Source organism: Pyrgilauda ruficollis, unplaced genomic scaffold (assembly GCF_017590135.1).
Source record: "Pyrgilauda ruficollis isolate IOZ18807 unplaced genomic scaffold, ASM1759013v1 scaffold31, whole genome shotgun sequence".
NCBI lineage: Eukaryota > Metazoa > Chordata > Aves > Passeriformes > Passeridae > Pyrgilauda > Pyrgilauda ruficollis.
Genome location: NW_024524489.1, coordinates 7,523,063 through 7,543,277, shown reverse-complemented (window position 1 = coordinate 7,543,277; position 20,215 = coordinate 7,523,063). Strand labels below are relative to the sequence as shown.

The window sequence follows — 20,215 nt, the reverse complement described above, 5'->3', positions numbered from 1 at the left end:
GGATCCTGCAAATCCCATGTGCAGAATCCTTTCATTTTGATGATGAATCATGGTTATAAAACCAGCTGCATTTTCCCAACACTGTGCAGCAGTACTCAGAAAAATAACTGCAAGTTTTTTCACAAATGGAACAAACAGAATATCAATCCAGAATGAAAACAGAAAACATTGTACTGGGATGCATAAGCCAAAAAGTAGCACTGAAGTTGTGAAGAAGTGACATTTCAGGACATTACACTTTTGAAGTCTGCATGCACATATTTGAGATAAATCAGGAGATATTAGAGCTATTGGCCTTGTAGATAAGCCAGAAAGAACTGAACTCATTCCACCAAAAGAAAACTCTGCAGACACACAAGAAAACGTAAATGTAAAGTGGTAGTAATTGTGGAAATACAATATTCTCTATCCACCACAGACAGGGTAAAATGTAATGGTCTGAAACTACAAAAAGTTATTTAAATTGGGAGCTAAGAAAACTACAAAGAAATGAAAGTGAGAATACATCATTAAACTTGCATGTTCCCTACATGACATTAATGGTAATGTAAAAATGCCAACCAAACCATCTTCCATAACCCCCTGTCATGCACACAGATCCAGGAATTGGGAGCTAAGAAAACTACAAAGAAATGAAAGTGAGAATACATCACTAAACTTGCATGTTCCCTACATGACATTAATGGTAATGTAAAAATGCCAACCAAACCATGCTTCCATAACCCAGCTTCAGATCTGTCACGCACACAGATCCAGCGATATCTTCTGCTTCATCCAGTTGTTCAAAGGCCCATCCAGCCTGACCTTGGATGCTTCCAGAGATGTTCCAGCTGACAAGATTTAACAACTATGGAGACACAAAAAACACAGCAATCCAACAGATGATTAAGGAACCATCGAAATCTATTATTTATAGTCTCACATAGTTTTTGACAGATGACTGTAAAACATGGGTTTGAAATCATTATTTTAACTTGCTACTGTGAGAAGCCAAAAGTTCAGGGGTGTAAATTTTCTCCAAAGAAATCAATGGCAATGTGGAGTCTACCTACACAAGATATTTATGCAATCCCCATTATGGCAGTATTAGTACTCTCCCCAATATTTAATGTACTTCTCTTCACAATAATGTTGTAAGGTCAGCGAATCTGTGAAACCACAAAATCAAAAATACAAGATTTGTGAACCCAAAGAGAAAATGCTCAGTAAACCAATCATGAAGAGTAATTCAGTTGTATCTCCTTGGAGGAAATCACACTTCTAGCTCCCACTTTTAACATTTCAGATCTGCCCAAGTCACTGAATTCCAAAAACCTGGGCAGACTGTGCATGCACAGCTCAGTGGAGCATGTGCCATCAGTCCAGCACAGAGCAGGACAGGTGCTGTTAGACACTTACCAAGCTGTTAATATGCACATTATTTGCTCTCACCTGAGTCTTGGTCATCTGACAAGATGTTCTTTTTCTGCTGACCAAAACAATAGCAACTGCCTGTAAGAACATGCTGTTCTGGAAAGCTTAGCTGGTCTGTTTGCCTGTTTTATCCAATGAGTGATTACATTTAAAGTAGATTTAAAAAGACTGGAAATGTTACTTATTTAGGCATGCAGCTACCCAGCTGAACTTACAATTCAAATAACCAAATTATTTTATAAATCTGACACTAAAATGACTTACCAGAAGCTACAGAATGAGCAGTCAAATCTCAGACCTAGGTTCTCTTCTTAGTTGCATGACTCTTTCTCTCTCTTAATGGTCTGATTTTTCAAAGCAGGATTTTAAATTTAGGAGAATAGAAATCCAAGACTGGGCATGCAGGCAGAAAAAAAAAATCATGTGATGACCATCTCAGCAAGGCTTGAGTGCATTACATTGAGTACACTACCAGTAGCTCACAATTAATAGATTTCTAAAAGTGTCTGTCAAACTGCAATATTACTTTTTTTTGTATGTTATCAAATGAGGATCCAACCCTGAAGCACTTCCAAAGTACAAATAATACTTGTGTGTTATATACATAAATAATAGGGTTTGCTTCTTTGAGGGTACCCATAGCTGTCTCATGAGTGTGAACCAATCAATTTAGGAAGGCTTTTGAATCAGATCCATGCTCACAGATTACTTTTAAATCAATTCTCAAATAACCATTAGAGAATATATTTTGCATTTCATTTTTATTTTGCAAAGGATTTTTTCTTAAAAAAACCTGTAAGACAGTCAAGTTCCAGCTTCTCCAAAAGAACAGAGGCAGCTACATAGGTTATTCTAGGCTTGAAAACATTTTGCATTGAGAAGTCCTTTAGATAGTCCAACACTGATTTCAGCACAAGATCTTTTCACAATGCAAATATCAGATACTTTGGAGCTGAAAAGCAAAGCCTTCAGTTAATCCAATTCAGCAAATACAAACAGCTTCCTGAATTAAGTATTAGAGAGAGTATCTTCCTGGGCATGAATTCTGGAGCCTACAGCACTAAGTAGGGAAGGAAATGGGATGACAACAGGCAGGAGAAAATCTGCTGCTGGCCCAAATGTATACTTTTGTGGAAATTCAGCCCCAACTTCCAGCACTGCAACTCTTGAGAAGCAAGGAGGTATCTTAGAAACTATTGGTGCTAGAATGAAATTACAGATGTTAAATTGAAGGTATGCATAATAACTGTTAAACTGAAAGTATGCCTAATAACTTAAATTTTATCAGCACGGACCTAAATGTTGCAATTTTAACAGAATTATGCAGATTTGGTGCCCCCTGCTGTCTTTTACTACCAGAGTGACCCATGAAAAATATGAGTAAGTGATTAAACACACTGAACTGCACAAAGCACCCCCAAAGGGCAAATTAAGGATGCTATTCAAAAAGGCACATTTAAACTAGAGTGTGAGTTCACAGACTGCTTTGGTGAAGCACCCAGGAGCTGAGAAGAGCAGAGCTCTATGTTGGGAAGGACCACAAAGAGGAAAAACATTGAGTGCACCATGGCCAACAGGAGCCACACAGAGAGCTGAGCTTCAGCCTTGGCACACCTCCTTTGCTTCAAAGCAGAACCACAGAGAAGACTCAGTTTCTTGTGGGGATAAAACCAGACTAAATCCCTGTGGTCTATCTTTTCTTGCTCAACACCAGCTCTGCTATATTCCTGCCTCTCACACCCAAACAGGAGAGTTTAAACAGACTAAATACTTCCATATGATGGGAGCATCTCAACATCTCAAAAAACATGAGTACCAGTGGTGTCCCCAGATACACACTGGGTGCATCTACACAAGTTTGTGTTATCAACTAAAGTGGAAGGGACACACTCCAGGAGCACACCCAGTACAGCAGGCTCCTACAGGGACAAGCCCAGAGCTAACCTGAAGTACAGCCTCTCCAACACACTCAGCTGAATGCTGAGGCAGCACAACCTGCTTCTCTCTCCAGAGCAAACCTTCTTGGGCCACACTGCATGCTAAAGGGACTTCAGATGAGACTCACCTGCTGAATCCCACTGCCTCAGAGGTGGTGGTCTCACCTCTCCATCCCCCTAGATCCGTGTTGCCACCCCACCCATTTCATAAGCCCCAGCAACCTTCTGCCTTCTTGCTTAACTTTCTGACTTAAAAAAGTAATGTCTCCCTCTTTCCCCCCACCCCAGGCTGGGTTTCAGATGGATCAGTTTATTGTATGGTCATGTGGGTGCCTGGTCTGATGTAAGAGGGGGAGGAAGGTCCCTTTGGCAGCAGTACAGTCTCAGATTGTCTTAAACTAATAGTCAACCTTCTGTCCTAAATCAAATAAGGCCATGAGGTGCCAATGGGTGCAATTGCTTGTCCAAACTAACAGAGCACATTTCCAGCACAGCTGGGTTGAATCCTGCTATAATCAATGGCCAAGATATTATATCACTAACTTTTGAAAATTTCTCTGTTGGTCTCTTGCCCGTTCTTTGCACTCTTACAGGAATACTACACAATGTAAGTGATGATGAAGCAAAGCACAGCGCTCCATCTGAACTTCTGCAAAGCAGCAGACAGGACTTTTCCAGGAAGAATATCTATTTAAGTGATTTCCTTCTGCAAATCAACAGGCTATCAAGTGATGACTTTGTCTGCCTTAGCTCAAAGACATTTCTTTAAAGGTGTCTTCATTCAGTAGTCACAAGTAATCAATCAGTCAGTTACTTCCTCCCCTGGCTATCTGTGCTAGAAGATGAAAAAAAAAACAAACAAAAAAAAACCAACCCAAAAAAAACCCCAAAAAAGCAAACCTAAGCAAAAAACTCCACAGAAAAGGGACAGTCCTGTCTTGCCACAACAGAGGTGTTCAGTGACTTGAGACTGGTGCCTGTGTTGCTGAAATCACAGGTGCTAAAACAGCATTATGCTGTACTTCAAGCAGATGTGCAGCAGAGGATGCTTCATCATTTCATATTCTCCTCAGGTTGGAAGGCTTTTAGGACTGACATTGAATCTGTGAGTCACTGACTGCTCTGGAAAGGCTTACTGGTGAATAAGATGAAATTTCTGTCATTTATAGTGTCTGAGAAGGTTTTTCAACTTCAAGAGAAAAGAATTTATTCAGTTTCCCTGACACTTATTTATACACACAAGTTTTAAATGGCCATTTTCAACTCTTGAACTCCTGTGACTTAGTGAGATGTTATGATCTGTATTACATCTGCTGTAGCAGTATTTAAACAAACATCCTGAATAAAATCTTGCTCACTCCCACCATCTAGAAATCCTATTTTGTACTTCACACATTTTATTTTCATACCTCAGAATTCAAAACACCAGAAGGCAGGAATTTGGTCTGGTAACTATTAAATTAGTTGCACCCTGATACAAAACCAACTTGCTTACTACATCCTTTATACTTGTCAGTTTATTCAGTAAACTGGCTGCAGGGACTGTCTAAAAATTCACTTCTATCTCCTCTAAATGTTGTTTAAGTCAGAGGTCTGTCCTCTATTCACCTCTTTTCAGTGTGAAACACAGCCACACACAGCCATGCCAGGGGTTGTGCAAGAAGAAGATTATGAGGGTGGATCCACTTGTTTTGATCTCCCGACAGAGCACTGTGGTTCACCCTGCTACCACCAGGCTGTGGGGCTGCTCCTGCAGCCACTTCTTGCTCCTTTTCCACTCCTAAGCTCTCTTCTTTCTCCCCTTGTCTTGTTTTCTCCCTGAAATTAATAAATTAACATGCATGTCTAGCAGCCACCACTTGGAAAGAGCCAGACCTCGATGCTCTTGAGAGTGAGGAGACAAATTTTAACAGTTGAAATGAACTTGAGTGCAGGAAGAGCTGCGTTGACATAGAAGAGAGGTGTTCAGAGGGATGAGTGTGGAGGTTTAAGTCAGATCTTATTATCACAAGACCTCAGGGCACTGCCTAATCAGCAGGGGTGCAGCTTTATTGGGAAAAGTGTCTTTTATGATATTCATGTCTGTATCTGAAACATTCCATTTCAGTGAGACACCAGAGACACTTCATGAGCCACTGGAGTGCTGCACCACAGCCATAAATAACAATTACTGCGAGACTCTCTTCCAGGGCATGCCAAGCCCAGTGTGTGGGAAGGGATAAAGCACATCACTCCTCATGTCTTTCAAGTATGCTCTTCCCAACACAGAAACTAAGGTGAACACCAACATACATGGCAGAATTCTTTCTTCTCTCAGCATACTCTTTTTCCGGTAATCCAAGTACTGGGACACATTTCTTCTACCTACTACATATCTTTTACCTAAAAATGCAGATTTGTGCACTGTGAGTTGTAGTTTTCTCCTCACAGGATAAGAAATCACTTTTGGGATAAAGAATCCAGAACTGGGAAGCAAAAACCTCCAAACTCCATTCACAGTGTAAACAGAAGACTTTGCACTTACTCCATTTGTTGGACATCCTGTCTAGAATAGGACGGCAAATTGCCCCAGGCTTTGTTTATGCTGGCTAGCAAAACATGCCATAAACAAAGCAGAAGACAAACTGGTTTCTAACATGATTTGTCCAGTCTTTGAGGAATAAAACCAAACTTTTTAACACTAAAACCCAACACAACCAATTAGCCAAATCCTTCCTTAGTGGAAGGATTGAAATGAGCTATGTAGAGTTCAAAAAACCAAACCAAGAGTAGGCATCAATGACCAGAGCCAGAATTCACGAATTCAAGTCATTTGAGTACAGAATACACAGTGGAGGGACACCACATTTCTGCATATTTGTATTTCAGGATTAGGTTAAAGAGCAAAAGGTCTGTTCACCATCTCCTGGAGACTAAACCAGGATTGAGGGTATATATATGCTCATATATGCTCATATATCAGTAAGCACCAGGATATATTCCTCTGTTAGAACAACATTTTATCACATACATTTGTTCTTATCAGAAGCTGGAAGATAAAAGCACTCTTCATCCTGCACTTAACATCAACGGGTGACAATCTGTTAGCAACAGAATAAACACTGCACTTTATCAAGCATTACTTCATTTTCACTCTTCTGTTTCCATCTTTTTGTGTCCTTGTAAAGACTGGGCAGCAGGTGTGAAACAAGGACTACTAAATGTTACAGAATTCCAAGTAATAACATCCAAACCCTGCTTTTTTTCATGATAAACAAGTTAAGCTCCAAGATGTGCAGCTGTTTTAAGGTATTTTTATCCTGAATTCAGCATTTAAGGATCTTATGACAATTCGATATTTCATGTGATCCTATTAAATATGAAACACTAATGATCATAAAAATAAAAAAAATAGTGTGAAATAGATAATATTGATGTTCTTGCAAAGTGATGCTGCAGCACAGCCATTCAGCTTGTGTTTCTGTGTGTGTGTGTCTTGGTTCTCTCCTCACCCTGATATGGCTGGACTTGCCAGAATGTCTATTTTCTCCCCTTCTGGCTGCAGTTTCCCTGCAAGAAAACTGGGTAGGGTAGAGATGAATAAAGGGTGGGAATACGGATGACACCCCAGTTCTGGATGAAGACAAAGGCACACACTTGGGGAGCTGAAGAGCACTGCTGAGGCACGCAGTATAACCACAGCTGATGCAGCCAAAACAGGGCCTTAGGCAGCAAGTGACTTTGCAGCTCTGTCTAATCTCCTGGCTTATAAGGGGATGCCTTCTGACATTGCCCTTTTTGCTGTGTAACTCTTCCTACCTGTAAGAAAAAGCTTCAGCAGTTCCCTGAGACATTCCCAAACAATAGATATAGCAATCTGTTTATAATGGGCACCTGCTGCTTGGTCCACTGCACTGATATTCTGAATTTTAATGGCATTCCTTTATTTTAAACATGCCAGCAAGAGTAAATATGTAATGGTCAGTGATCCCTAAACAATGGGGTTTAATTTCTCATTTACCAGGTATATGGGAGTAAATCTGTATTCAGTGCCCTGTAATAAAACACAGCTCATAAAGTAATATTATGCTTTGGAATATAAATATGAGACATTATACACAGCATGTAACTTAATCATTCTTGACTCTGGCATGAACGGTTGGAGGTGAATGCCACCTAGATTAGTACTAATTACACCTTGCACCTTTATGAACAGACTGAAGCACTTATCAGCCATGCACACAAGCAATTTGTTCTAAGCCACACAATGAGTCAGTGGCAAACAAAGGAGAGGAAACAAGGTTCCTTTATCTGCCAGACTTCTTCTGAGCCAGCTTCTCGCCAACAAGAATTAAAAGCCATTTTATACTTCATAGCTACTTTTTGTTAGTGTTTCACCAGAGTTATAAACTCAGCCTCACAATTAAAAAGCTTTGAACAAGTAAATACATAAATATATTTATATGTGTGTGTATGTGTGTTTTAAATATGACAAAACAAAAACCTAATGGATTAAAGCCTCACAGCTCCTAAAGCAGCTTAAATTTAGTATCTGAACACATTACCAAAGAGTACTACTCTAAAAGCACACATTTATTACATAAACCTCAGTATTTTGTGCAGCCTTTAGGTTTACTGCAATCCTACTGTACGACATTTTTATACTTCTTTAAATAACCACTGGGTGTCACAGTTATCAACAGAAAATGCTTGGGGGACTTTTCCAGGTTCATTTCAATTGGGATTCATATCATCAGAAATAATACCAACTCCTATACCTGTAATGTCAATACCCACACCCATTCCAAGATGAGAAAATGGCTTCCTCAATTAAAAAAAAAAAATCAGAGTTAATACAAACTATGTTCGTTTAGAAAATGCAGCAAAATGGAGATTTCTCTCTCAAATTTAGCCTACAAGTAAGATTTTGCCATACTGCACATTTCTGAAGTTCACTACTGGAGTGGAATTCTAGACTTCGTGGACTTGAGGAAAAATTTCCATAGGCTTTCCCTTTCAAAAATTAAGTGACATGAGAAACAATTATTTCCTCTCCACTTCATAAGAATCCCATTCACTGTAAATATTTTGGAATTATAAATAGCATTATAAAAAGGCACATGCAGGAGAATGCAAGCATTATCTAATACATAAAAGATAGATGCAGAGAGGAAGAGAATTAAGCTGTTCTTCATGCCCAGCATGGCACGATAAGAAGTAATGGGTGTGAACTGCAGGTGGGAGTTTTAGACTAGACATTAGAAATGGCTTCTTTTACCAGTAGGCATAATAAGGACTTGAATAGATTGCTTGAGGAGGCTGCAAAAGACTTCAAAAACAGGTTAGACAAACATTTATCAGGAATCATATTGGTATGATTCATGTTTGCAGACTGGAGCAAGGAATGGATTGTTTAAAGTTCTGTTATCCTGTGATTTTTTTGATCCAAAGATGCCTAATGACTTTTTTTTTTTTTTGCTAGGGATTGGTCTTAAACAAATCTCACAATCTTAAAAACCTGCCAGCAAAATAATAAGAAGGATTTCTTTAAAATAAACATTATTCCAATGCCTCTTAGTCAAAAAGCCCTCCCACTCTGCAACACATTCAACTACAAAGCTGAATACAGTCAGTAAAATACCGAAAGCATTAGCAGCACTGCTAACACTGTGGCAATAATACAGCAAGTGATCTGAAATCCCCATTTCTTTTGACCAACTTCTTGCCACTTGTACCTTTCTGTCCTTCTTGGCACCCCAACACAATACATAATTTTCTAAATTACTTGAGCTTTTCTGCACACTTTCATTAACATAGCAGGTGCAGTTATTTAGACCATTAATGTCCTAGCAGTAGTGGAAGCTGGGAGTGACCCCACTGCAAATTAACAGTTCAGACACAAGAGGTGAATGGTGCTTTAAAATACAGCTGGAAATCTTCCACTGTACCCAAACAGGACTCGGTCCAAGGTCCTTGTCCCAAAGCTGCCCTCTTAACACAAGTCACTTGAGTTGGAGGAGAAAAGCATTACAGATTAATTCTGGTTTGTGGAGAAAAGAGGCTCTTTTCTTCCAGCTGAAGTTAAGAGCTGCCAGCAAACATCAGCGACCTATTTGGAAATTTTGGACTGACTCCTCATGTGATTTGACCATGGACTTTTTCTCCACTTTCTATTGTATTATTTCTATGAAGTCAGTCACCAAAAGCTTCTCTGAGTCAAATGCATTCTTTCTGCTCTTTCTCTTTACACTGCTGTGCCACTATTTGTCTTTCCTGTCCCATTCCCATCACTTCTCAGCAATAATTTCCCTTCCAATAGTTTGAAAGACTGATGCCAACATTAAGAATAAACCTACTGAGGGAGGGAAATCCCCCCTATTCAACCTGTTCTGTCCATGTTACCTTTCCATTTTGTCTCCTCTTTCTAAACTGTACGCTTGCAGGGGCATGGACAGACTTAAATTCAAACTAAATATCTACAAAAGTAGGGTTCACTTTGCCTGGGCCTGCTGGGATTACTGGTACATGGACATTAAAGACATTGCATTTATGTACTGTAAATAATGCAGTGTAATGTAATGTCAGACTGTGGCTACTACTGCATACCTCAGGAAACAGAGGGAATAATCGAGGCATTCTTCTTGAAATATTACAAAAATTCATGAAAAAAAGGAGATGCCAAAAAAGGACAGTGTGACAAAACATATTGAGAATGTGCTGATCACATGTTAAACCACACTGACAATTACTGAATGCAGAACTGGCCACAGAGTGGGGTCCCACAGCGTGTGTTCGGTAATTGCATCACCTGTGCTACATATTCTGAATAACTTTGGTTGAACTGCCTGAATTATTACTCATGGAACCCTATAGTTAAATGCAGGATATGGCTGCACAGCTCAGCACAGCACTCCTACCAAGGAACTCCAAAACAAGATGCTGCAGAGGTGTGTCACCGGGCCGCTCCACCCCGGATAATGAGCACAGGGAAGGAGGGCTGAGGGGGGACACCTGCATCTTCCACAGCCCCAGCCCACAGCCCAGGGTCCCTCTGGGAATGGGAATGAGGAACAGCACAATTGTTAGAGCCATCTCGCTTCAAAGACTCTAAGAAACAGCCTTCTGATGTCTATGTAGCATAAATGGATATAAAGATAAGATCTTCTTCTCTTTTAACCCAGAGACCTCGCTAAGATTCCAGTCCTTCTTGTTCACAACCACCCAGATTGCTCTTCTTCTGCAGAGCTAAAATGATGGCAATGTGATCAGAAGTCACAGCAAATTGAGTGTTACATTATTATTGATTAATTACATCTTTAAACACATTCTAATTTGTTTCAGTGGACTCTATGTGGCCCCACACAGGTAAGAATCACAAAAAATGTGCACTGAAGCCAATAGAGCTTACACACAGGTGTAAGCCAGTCTTGAAACAATGTAAATCTCATGCAGGCAAACAAACAATAGCCCAAATTTTTCATCTACCTGAATTCACTAAAATAGCAGTCTATACCAAATACTACTTGGACTAATCACCATGAGTCATACCCAGTGAACCTCATTTTGATATTCCTTGTTCTTCCTCACAGAAAACTTCTGCAGTGTAAAGAGAGCAGGATTAGGCCAAACAATTCCATGAGCTCATTAGCTTGACACCACAAACACAAATCAGACACGCGTAAGAATAAAGAGCCAGTTTGGCAAGATACCATGATGCCAAGTCAGGTCAGTCAGGTTATAATAATTCTTAATTAACACTCTTCCAAGTTTCAGTGTTATTTATTTGCGTGCCAGTGTCACTCAGAACAATCCTCCTTCCTCCCTATGAAAACCTTGGAGAAAACTGAAAGAAAAAATTTCAGCCTGATCTGGACAAAGAGAAATCCAATGTAATGATAAATGAAAATGATAGGTGAACTCGAAAACCCTTAACAAAAACATCTTTAGAAATGAGAAGACTGGTATCAGTCTGATATAGAAACTGTGATAAAGAAACAAAAAGCATAAGTCAGCACAGGTTGAACACCACAGAAGACATGATTTCTACTATTCTATTTTTGATTATGTTTATCCAAGCAGCAAAATTTCCCTATCTCAGAGATTTTATATTGACTTGCCCCTGAAAATGCTCCCTTTTGAAAGATTGCTAGTGTTACTCCCTAAGGAATACAAAGGTCCAATGTAAAATTCAGCAGGTTGAGCATTCTAGACGGTTTAATTAAAAAAAATTACTACTTTAATTATTTTTTGAAAATGTTTGATAGTGCAATAACTATGCAATATTATTCATCAAGACTTGTTTCAAAAGCCAAGTCGTGGAAGCAGTTGTTGACAATCTGAATCTGCCTCAATTTACTGTCTTCTAGTCAAAAAACTCAAAACTGAATATCCATAGGGTTTATATATATTTTTATATATTAAATTATTTACAATTCAAATTAATGTTTATAGGTATTTGTGTTATATAGGTAAAATGATAAAGACCATTAAAGCTGTTGAAAGACATAGCTAAAATTGCTATTCCTATGACAAACTTTCAAACATATGTGAAGTAGCATAAGTAGCTTATTATTCACATAATATTTGCAATGTATTTAATTATCAATATTTTGTTAACAATATTGATAAATCACAAATATTTAATACATTATAAAAGTAAGATGTAGAATAATATATTAGTCCTGTGTAGAAGACAGATTAAGGGTGTTTTAGCATCAAATAACTCACAAGATTTCAGGGAAGTCATAATGTGTTTATACAAGATATTTTAGGATAACTGCATGTTAAAACCTTTTTAACAATGAAGTAGATGATGCTAAGTCTCTTCTCAGTGTTGAATAATGCTATCAAAATACTGTTGAGGCGGCATGCAAGTATGTGTTATAGGGTAACTGACCTTATAAAATATAAAAATTAATAGGAAAAATGAATGGGCTTAGTGAACAAAAGTGCCTATTTTAGAGTTTTGTTGAAAAGGCTTTATTTTCAAGATGGATTACTTGTATTTCTTCCTTATTTTTACAAAGGATGAGAGATGGTGGGGAGGCTGGCAGTTCTGTATACACAGAATGCTTACTGCACTTAATCAGGAAAATGTTTTTAAGCTTTCACCTTGCTTTTTGTCCATCTGATTAATATTTCCATAATAATTTTAACAGTGTGCATATTTTTAAAGTAACAAAACTAATTAAGCATCAGTGACCACCCTTTACCATCCAAGGAACTGCACACAGGCTCTAGTTAGGCCCAAGGGTCACAAGACATGTACCCTGAAGAATCAAGAGGATGGAGAGCCCTGGGAGCAGCTTCAAGATAAGATGTGGTAGGTCTAGACCCTCAGAGATCCCCAAAGGTCATCCTGGATCCTTCCTGCTAACATCCCTGGAGACCTGCTTCTTCAGGTGACCTGTCAGCACTGGCCTGAACATGCCTGGCTGGCTGGTTTCCTCCCACAGCTGGGTTTAGGAGCCATTATGACCTTGAGGACAGATGATGACAGATCACCAAGAAGGGATGTGATGGCACAGCTCCACAATCCACGAGCCACAGGCTGGCCTCCAGTAACACGGGAGTGAGTGCTCCGCTGCCACAGCTCACTGCAGCTGTCAGTGGCACACTGACATCTCTCAGCCAATGTGACACTTTGAATTTCCAAATTTACAATCACAGTGGTAGAATGTAGGCCAGAATTCAGCTCTTTTAACTCTACTCACCTACAAGTTAGTGATGTGCTCTAACGTGGCTGGGCTAGGCTCCCACAGTGTCACTGCAAGACACCAAAAGCGACACATCCCATCCTATGATAAGGATCTGGGATGAATCACCTTTGTGGCTGCCTCCACCTCTCCAGAGGAAGCCCAGCAAAATAGCTAGGCCAACTGCTTAACTTAGAGACGTACAAAGTCAGGCTACATTAATGCCATGAACTATGTTTTTCAAAAAGAAAGTTCTATCAAGGTTTTCCTGCTAACACTGTTGTTACAATAACAGCAAAGCAGATTTATCAAGCTACCTACTTTGCATTTGTGTCAATGCTCCTGGCAAAATGAAATTAGTTCTGTTCAGCTGTGTCTTTGGCACTGCACATCCTTGGCAGGGGACTCCTAACAACACATGGGTATTCTTTTAGCTTCAGGGAGAGGAGTCTTTGTCTTTCAGGACAGAAAGCTTGAGCTCATTTCAGGATGCATTTGTGAGGTTTTGAAAGGCCGTAGCGTGCAATATAATTAGTTACTCCGAGGTGACAGATTTGTTATAATCTATCAAACCAGGTTCCAACTGTGAAAACACAGTAAACAGTGCTGCCCACAGAAGTATGTCTATGCATGCACTGAAATATTTAAAAGACCCAGCCTTTGATGCTAATTTTACAAAACTCCCCTTTCCTCCTTCCAGCTGGAACTACTTCCCTACTAATGCCAGTATCCAGCAGGACACACTCCTCTCTCAGACGTGGCGCTCCGAAGAAGCGCGATTAAATCGGAGTTACTGACAAAGAAGGCGTTGGTATTTATAGAAAATGAGGAACTACCTTGGAAATTCTACAGATGTAGTTGTGTCTATTGTATCAACGTGTCCTGCTGGATAAAAATAGGAATGACAATATCTAGGGTGTCGTGCCCATTAGTCCAACTGGTGATGAGTAATGCAGCCAAATGAGCATCAGTAAATCCTACCTACCACACCATGCTTCAGAAACCATCTTGGCACTCTTCTTTAAGAGAGAAGCCACAAAAGCATAAAGGTTTAATCTGCATGTATTTGAAATTATTATACCATTTATGAGGCAACAACTCAGGTATATTAGTTGCTCCAAATAAGTCTCAGTAAAAAATTATCTCTGCCTACATTCCACAGATTGTACCCTCTTCAAATAACCCCAAATGTTATAGAAAATTTGGTGAATGTTACACTTTCAATTGGAGAAATCAGGTTGGTTTAGTACAAAAGACCCAAATATACTAGTCAAAGACAAAAAAACTGAACTCTCTGATACTAAGAGCCTTTGGAAAAGGATCTGAAGAAACTCTTCTGGAAATCAAAATGTGATGCTTAAAAGTTATTGGATCACACGGATTTAACACCTCACTGCCTGGTGTTAGCCTCAGACAGAACTTGTGCCTTGCATGAGCATCCTCCTGAAAGCCTGAGTGATCAGTCTTCAGTACCATGCAATGCTCTTGCCCACTCCTGCATCTCAGGCCAGTCTAGTCCTGGAACAACACCCTCTTCCAAGCATGCAGAAAAAGTATTTTTGTGCTGGACTAGTGCTGATGCCTTGAGTTCTTTATCAGAGTAGGTATTTGAAACTTCCTGAGGTCTTAAGTCTGAGACTAAGAGCCAGAGCTGATGTACCAGAAAACATTAGATGAAGTAGTGAAGACTTTTTACTACATAAATCTATGGAGCCACAAAAAGGAATATTTTCTCTAATTTTGTGGCTCTTTATTTGTCATGTAAATGCTACTCACCAACAACGGAGGAGGAGCTTGCACAGGAAGTTGTATTTTAAGTAAAGGTACAGTTACAAGAAAAACTAATGATTTCCCTTAAAATAAGGGGCACTTAAATAGTGCAATGACATTCTTGTGACACTAGCCTTTAATCTCTTGCCCAGAGTAAGGAGGGTCTGGTTCACTTGCTTTTTTAAACATGGGATTGGAACACCATATATTTCTGATTAAGAAGGGGAAAAAATTAGTAAGTAATCCCAGGGCTCCAAGGAGCTATTCACAAGCCTAATGTTAAGATGTAATCTTCTGGTGATTACGTAATAGTTTCCCCTCTGCCCATTCCAGAGTGGATATGAGATACTGCAGTCTGCATGCCTGGTCTTGACTGTTTAGTTCCAGGTGTGAGAGCTCATTGCAGTTGCCTAGAGAAAGGCCAAGTGTACATGTCATTCTGGGAGAGACAGGTCCTAATTCCAAGGATAGGCAATAGAAGGTGGTGTGCCATCCCACTCAGGGTTAGGCTCTAGGAGCTATGTGGGAGTTGGCAGACACAATTAACAAGCCTGAAATAACAATTACCTTGAGAGCCCAGCACAAAATAAAAGGCAGGGGAGCAGTCCTCAAGTAGGAAAAGTAAAATAACTGCAACAACAGCAGGACAAATCTAATCTCACATAAAAACACTGAAAACCCATCTGAGACCTGGACATGAAATCAACACGCCGATATTAAAGAACACAGACCACAAGAAACAAGAAGCTTGGAATCCTCCATGGAATAAAATCAGTGATTGGCTTTTCTGTGGAATATCTGCCAGCTCCTGCTGCACACAGTGGTCAGAAGGGGATTTCATAAGTGTTAGAGTAGCATTTACACCTATCAAGATGAAGAGGAAAAAAAAGAGAAAAATCCAAGCACGCTGTTATTCTGTCCAGTGCAATCCATTGCAGCACTGACATGGTGGCCTACTGCCTTTTCAAATCCTGGCCACACCTGACTTCTAAATATATCTGAAAAAGCCTGATCCATCAGAGGATACATAGACAGATTCTGCAAGGTGATATCTAGAATAGTCCCAGACAGACAGATCCTGCATGCATAGCAAGTCTGACATGTCAGGTTCACAGCATATGCAATATTGTCTTGCTCAGAGAACTTCCACAGTAAGTACCGATCTGGCAGCACACCCCTTGAACATGCACATTTTATCTGTCCTTACAGAAAAGTCTGAGCTCTCCCAATACATTCTGCACATCCAGAAAGACACCTATGGCAACGGAAATACAGGGAAATCCATGCCATGTATGCACTTCCTATGAGAAACTGCACTGACCATGTAATGATACAACACACCCTGTATTAAACAGGACATTCTGTACCACATGGGATCCCTGGCACTTTGTGACATTTATTTTTGTGACCACAGCACGCTGTGCTTACCCAGGAGAGTGCAGAGGTCAACATCAGTGTATGCACATGAATTTGGTGGACAGGAGACACTGTGTGATTACCTAATATTTAATTAGGTTGCAACAATAGCACTACTGCCCTTATCCTCACTATGCAAGCTCAGCTACAAAGCAACATGATGGCTGTACTGAAGCTTTGGGATGTAATATCAGTAACCCCTGAGACATGACAATTATCCAGTCACCAATACTGTTCCCCACCAACACAAGGATAGTCTTGTAGAAAGTATATTTATAATCACAGCAAAATTAAAGTTGGGCAAGATATTTTGAAGGTCACTGTTTCAACCTCCTGCTCTCTCCACAGCTATCTTCAATGATTGATAAACTAAGTTGCTCAAAGTCTTGTCCTCTCTAGTTTTGTTTCTAAGGATGGAAAAATCCACAGCCACTCAGGGAAAATGTTCTGCTACTTGACCACTCTCACTTTGAACTTTTGTTTTCTTACACACAATTGGTGTATCTCTGGCTGCAGCTTCTCACTTTTATCTCTCATCCTGTTGGTGACTATCTCAGAGAGAAGCCTTGTGCCATCTTCCCTATAATTCTCTTTGGGAAGGTGCACATTGTAATTAGATCCTACTGTGGCCAAACCCACTTCCTCACACAGCATGTGCTTCAGCCCCTTACAGCCTCAGCAGCCTCTGCTGAACTGGCTGTTCCCAAACTAGACAGTGTGTATGCAGTGTGGCCTCACCAGTGCTGCACACAGAGCTCCTGTCTGCTGGCTATATGGAGAATGCAGCCCTGCAGGTGCTGAAATCCCATGAGGAATTTCTTTTGTCCACCAGGATGGCCAGGCCCTTTTCCGCTGGGCTACTTCCAAGCCAGCTGGTTCTCAGCCTGTAGCATCCTGCAGCCTGTCCCACATTCAGGACTTTGCCCTTGTCTCTGCTGACCAACTCGAGGTTCTCACTGGCCCACTCCTGCAGCTTGGCAAGCCTGCTCTGACTGGTGGCCTCCTGTGCATCCCCAGCTTGGCAAGGGGAGCAGCTGAAAACTTGCTGAGGGTGCACTTTGTACCACCCCCTGCACGGTGACCTTGCCAAACAAGACTCGCTCCAGTATTGATCCCTGACCCCTCCTAACGGGGCATCAGACAAGACTTCAAACCAATGACACACAAGCCTGGGGGTACAGCCAGTTTTCCACACCCAGGGTCTGCCCACCTCACCCACATCTCCCCAGTTATAAGAGTATTGAGAAGTCCAGCAAAAGCCCTCACAAAGACAAGCTTGAACGACATCCTCTGCTTTCCCTGTGCTCACTAAGTCCAAAGTCAGTGACACTGGGTCAGACACAACTGAACTAAAACATGTAACATTAGCCTTTGTTCAGTCACCTGCAGTCTTTAAATGCCATGGACTTTCCAATGTCACAGGGTGTGAGCACAAAAATTAACTGGCCAGCTCTCAACACTCAAATGAGTGTTGATCATGTGGTCCAGTGGACTTGTATATGCCCACTGTGACAGAGTGGATGTTCTGTGGGGAATTTCCCTCCTCTGCCCAACCCCTGCTACCAGCCACAGGAGCTTGGGAGATGGGAAAGGGTTTTTTCCCAGCAAAGCCCAAGATGAAAGAGGTCTCTTCTTTTTCCTTGACCTTTATGGCCAGTTTAATCACCCAGTCCTGCAGCAGGCCCACATATTCACTTGTCTTCCTTTTGCTGCCAAATCACCTGTAGAAGCTCTTTATGTTGCCCTTCACGTCCTTCATTTGCAACTCCAGCCAGGTTTTGGCTTTCCATATTCCACTCCTCCACTAAAATACTGACCATCCTCCTCTGCATGAAGTGATGAAGAATCTCACACCAGTGTAATATGCTTACTATCTGGTGAATGATTTCTAAAAATGCTGTTTAAGGAAGGTGCTTATCTTTCATCCTTATCTCATTTTTTGGAAGTGGCAAGCATATCCAGGTGCCTGTTCAAGCACTTATTTAGCTGGTACTGTGGAAAATGTGATTGTTCTAAATTATTCTTTCTTCCTTTGTTCTTTGTTGTTAGTTGGTTTGTTTCCAGTAACCTCAAATTTGATGCAGAAGAAAAGGGAAAGTATACACACCTGATAGGGAATCAAACAATTAACTACCTTCAGCATTCAGCTTTGACTGCTAATCCATCTCTCGAGGATTTTCTCCAATATTTTGTAGTATTACAGCTCTGCTGAAGCAGCCTCACATGGTTATTATCAAATAACCCAGGCCCTTAATGAGAGTTCCTTCCTATTATTCAGATCTGGACTATGTGCTCCATCCTCCTCTAAAACAAAATGGTGGGGAAAAAAAGTTAAAAAAAAAAAGACCTAAATTAGCCAAAGTTTATTAGTTCTAGCCAGCTCATAAACAAGAAATTTAATGGTTGTTTTTTCTGACTTTCCAGACCAAGAAAATGGAAGTGTTTCTTGCTTCTCAAGCATCCTCTGTATTTAGTCTGGAATGTCCCAAGTCAGATTTCTTACACTTAAGAGTAACACTAGTTAAAAATATTCTACATCAGTAATTTCATTTATTGTTTTTGACAGAGAGTGATTGGTCTCTTTGGTTTTCTAAACTATCACAATAAATAAGAAGTATTTCTGCAACATTTTTTCTATTAGAGATGTGGAACTATACAATAGGTAGTTGTCTGAAATACAATATAGTCAGAATTGTACATATTCTGCACACTTATGTATTGAAACTCTGCTTCAGTAACATGGCTGGTACTACAACTGTATTTAAGGTTGCCAAAATTTCTCTTCAAAATTCATCTTCTGGGTGTTTATAAGATTGTCATTTTTTATAGCTGAATTGGAGAATTAATTCCCTACTTTTGGGAAACTTTAAAGATGCCTGAATAGGATGAACTCATACTTCTGTTATTGTAATAGAGTCATCTGTCACAAGTGAGACATGTTTTGTATTTACCAGTTGATTCTCTAATTGCTCAAAAAGCTGCACACTTATTTGGTTTATTAAATTTGCCCTCTCTCATCTGGCTGCAGAATAGAATCAGATCCAAATCAGGGCTTAGCTGATGAAAAACTGACAAAGCATGGTGCCATTACCCCTTTCACAATTCTCTTTTTCCTATGACTGTGCCAGACCCAGACCTGTCTTCCAAGATCCCCTCCTGGTAACTAGAGCAAGTCTAGGAGAAGTAAAAACCACCTCTGCAACCAGGAAAGGCATAGGTGACAAGGGACAACAGGAGCAGATGGTGGGAAGGGGTTTTTACCATCTCCTTCCCCTGGACACTGAGGCACAGGGCAGGAAAGAATGATGAGCAACTTTACCTTCGTGAAAACCTAGTCTTGATCTTTAAAGTTCACTTTTAGGTGCCTTCAAAGGGTCTGTGCTGCTCTCTGTAACTGTTCCTGTCATCTTTACCCAAGTCTTTGAATTATGGATGCAGTGATGGCATCTGGGGAAGACCAAGAAAGAAGTCAAGAATGCTGAAAACACAGAACAATGGAAATGAGAGTATATTTAGCAGTGAAGTGACTAAAACACAAGCCTTCTGTTCTCCAGCAATGGTTGGCGAGCTAAAAACACAAAATCAACATTCCCCTCTCTGCAAGACTGATGTTGAATTTAACCCTACAGCCACACCTGGGCAAAGGTCAGGGACGAAGCCCTTTCCAACCTCTCCCTCTGATGTAAGAGTGCTTTAGCTGTTATCAGCCAAATATCTTCTGCAGCCTCTAAACAGGGCCAAGGTATCTACTTCAGCTGGCCAGGCCTCCATGAGGTCTCATCTCCTTCTCTGGTTTCACTCCTTTCATGCATTTTGTCCCTCCATGGAGTTCTCCACTGGTCTTGGGCCTGTGGCTTCCCTCAGTTGGACTTTTTCAAAGTTCCGCTCAAAACAAAGCACTGTTGTTCAAACTTACTAGTTTAACCTAAGCCAGTACTCCTAAAACCTCAGCTTCTGAAGGGGAAGATGTTTAGATATTAACCTCAGCTTTCAATGAGGAAAAAA

At 40.4% G+C, this 20,215-nt stretch overlaps 1 long non-coding RNA gene across 1 annotated transcript; it reads right to left on the bottom strand.

The window, feature by feature from the left end:
- Positions 1–624: 624 nt before the first annotated feature.
- LOC121357004 lies at positions 625–20,202 on the bottom strand. Its single transcript, XR_005955663.1, has 3 exons — positions 19,530–20,202; positions 1,678–1,806; positions 625–847 (listed from the first exon to the last, which is right to left on the bottom strand). It is a non-coding gene; the product is annotated as an uncharacterized LOC121357004 (long non-coding RNA).
- Positions 20,203–20,215: the final 13 nt, after the last annotated feature.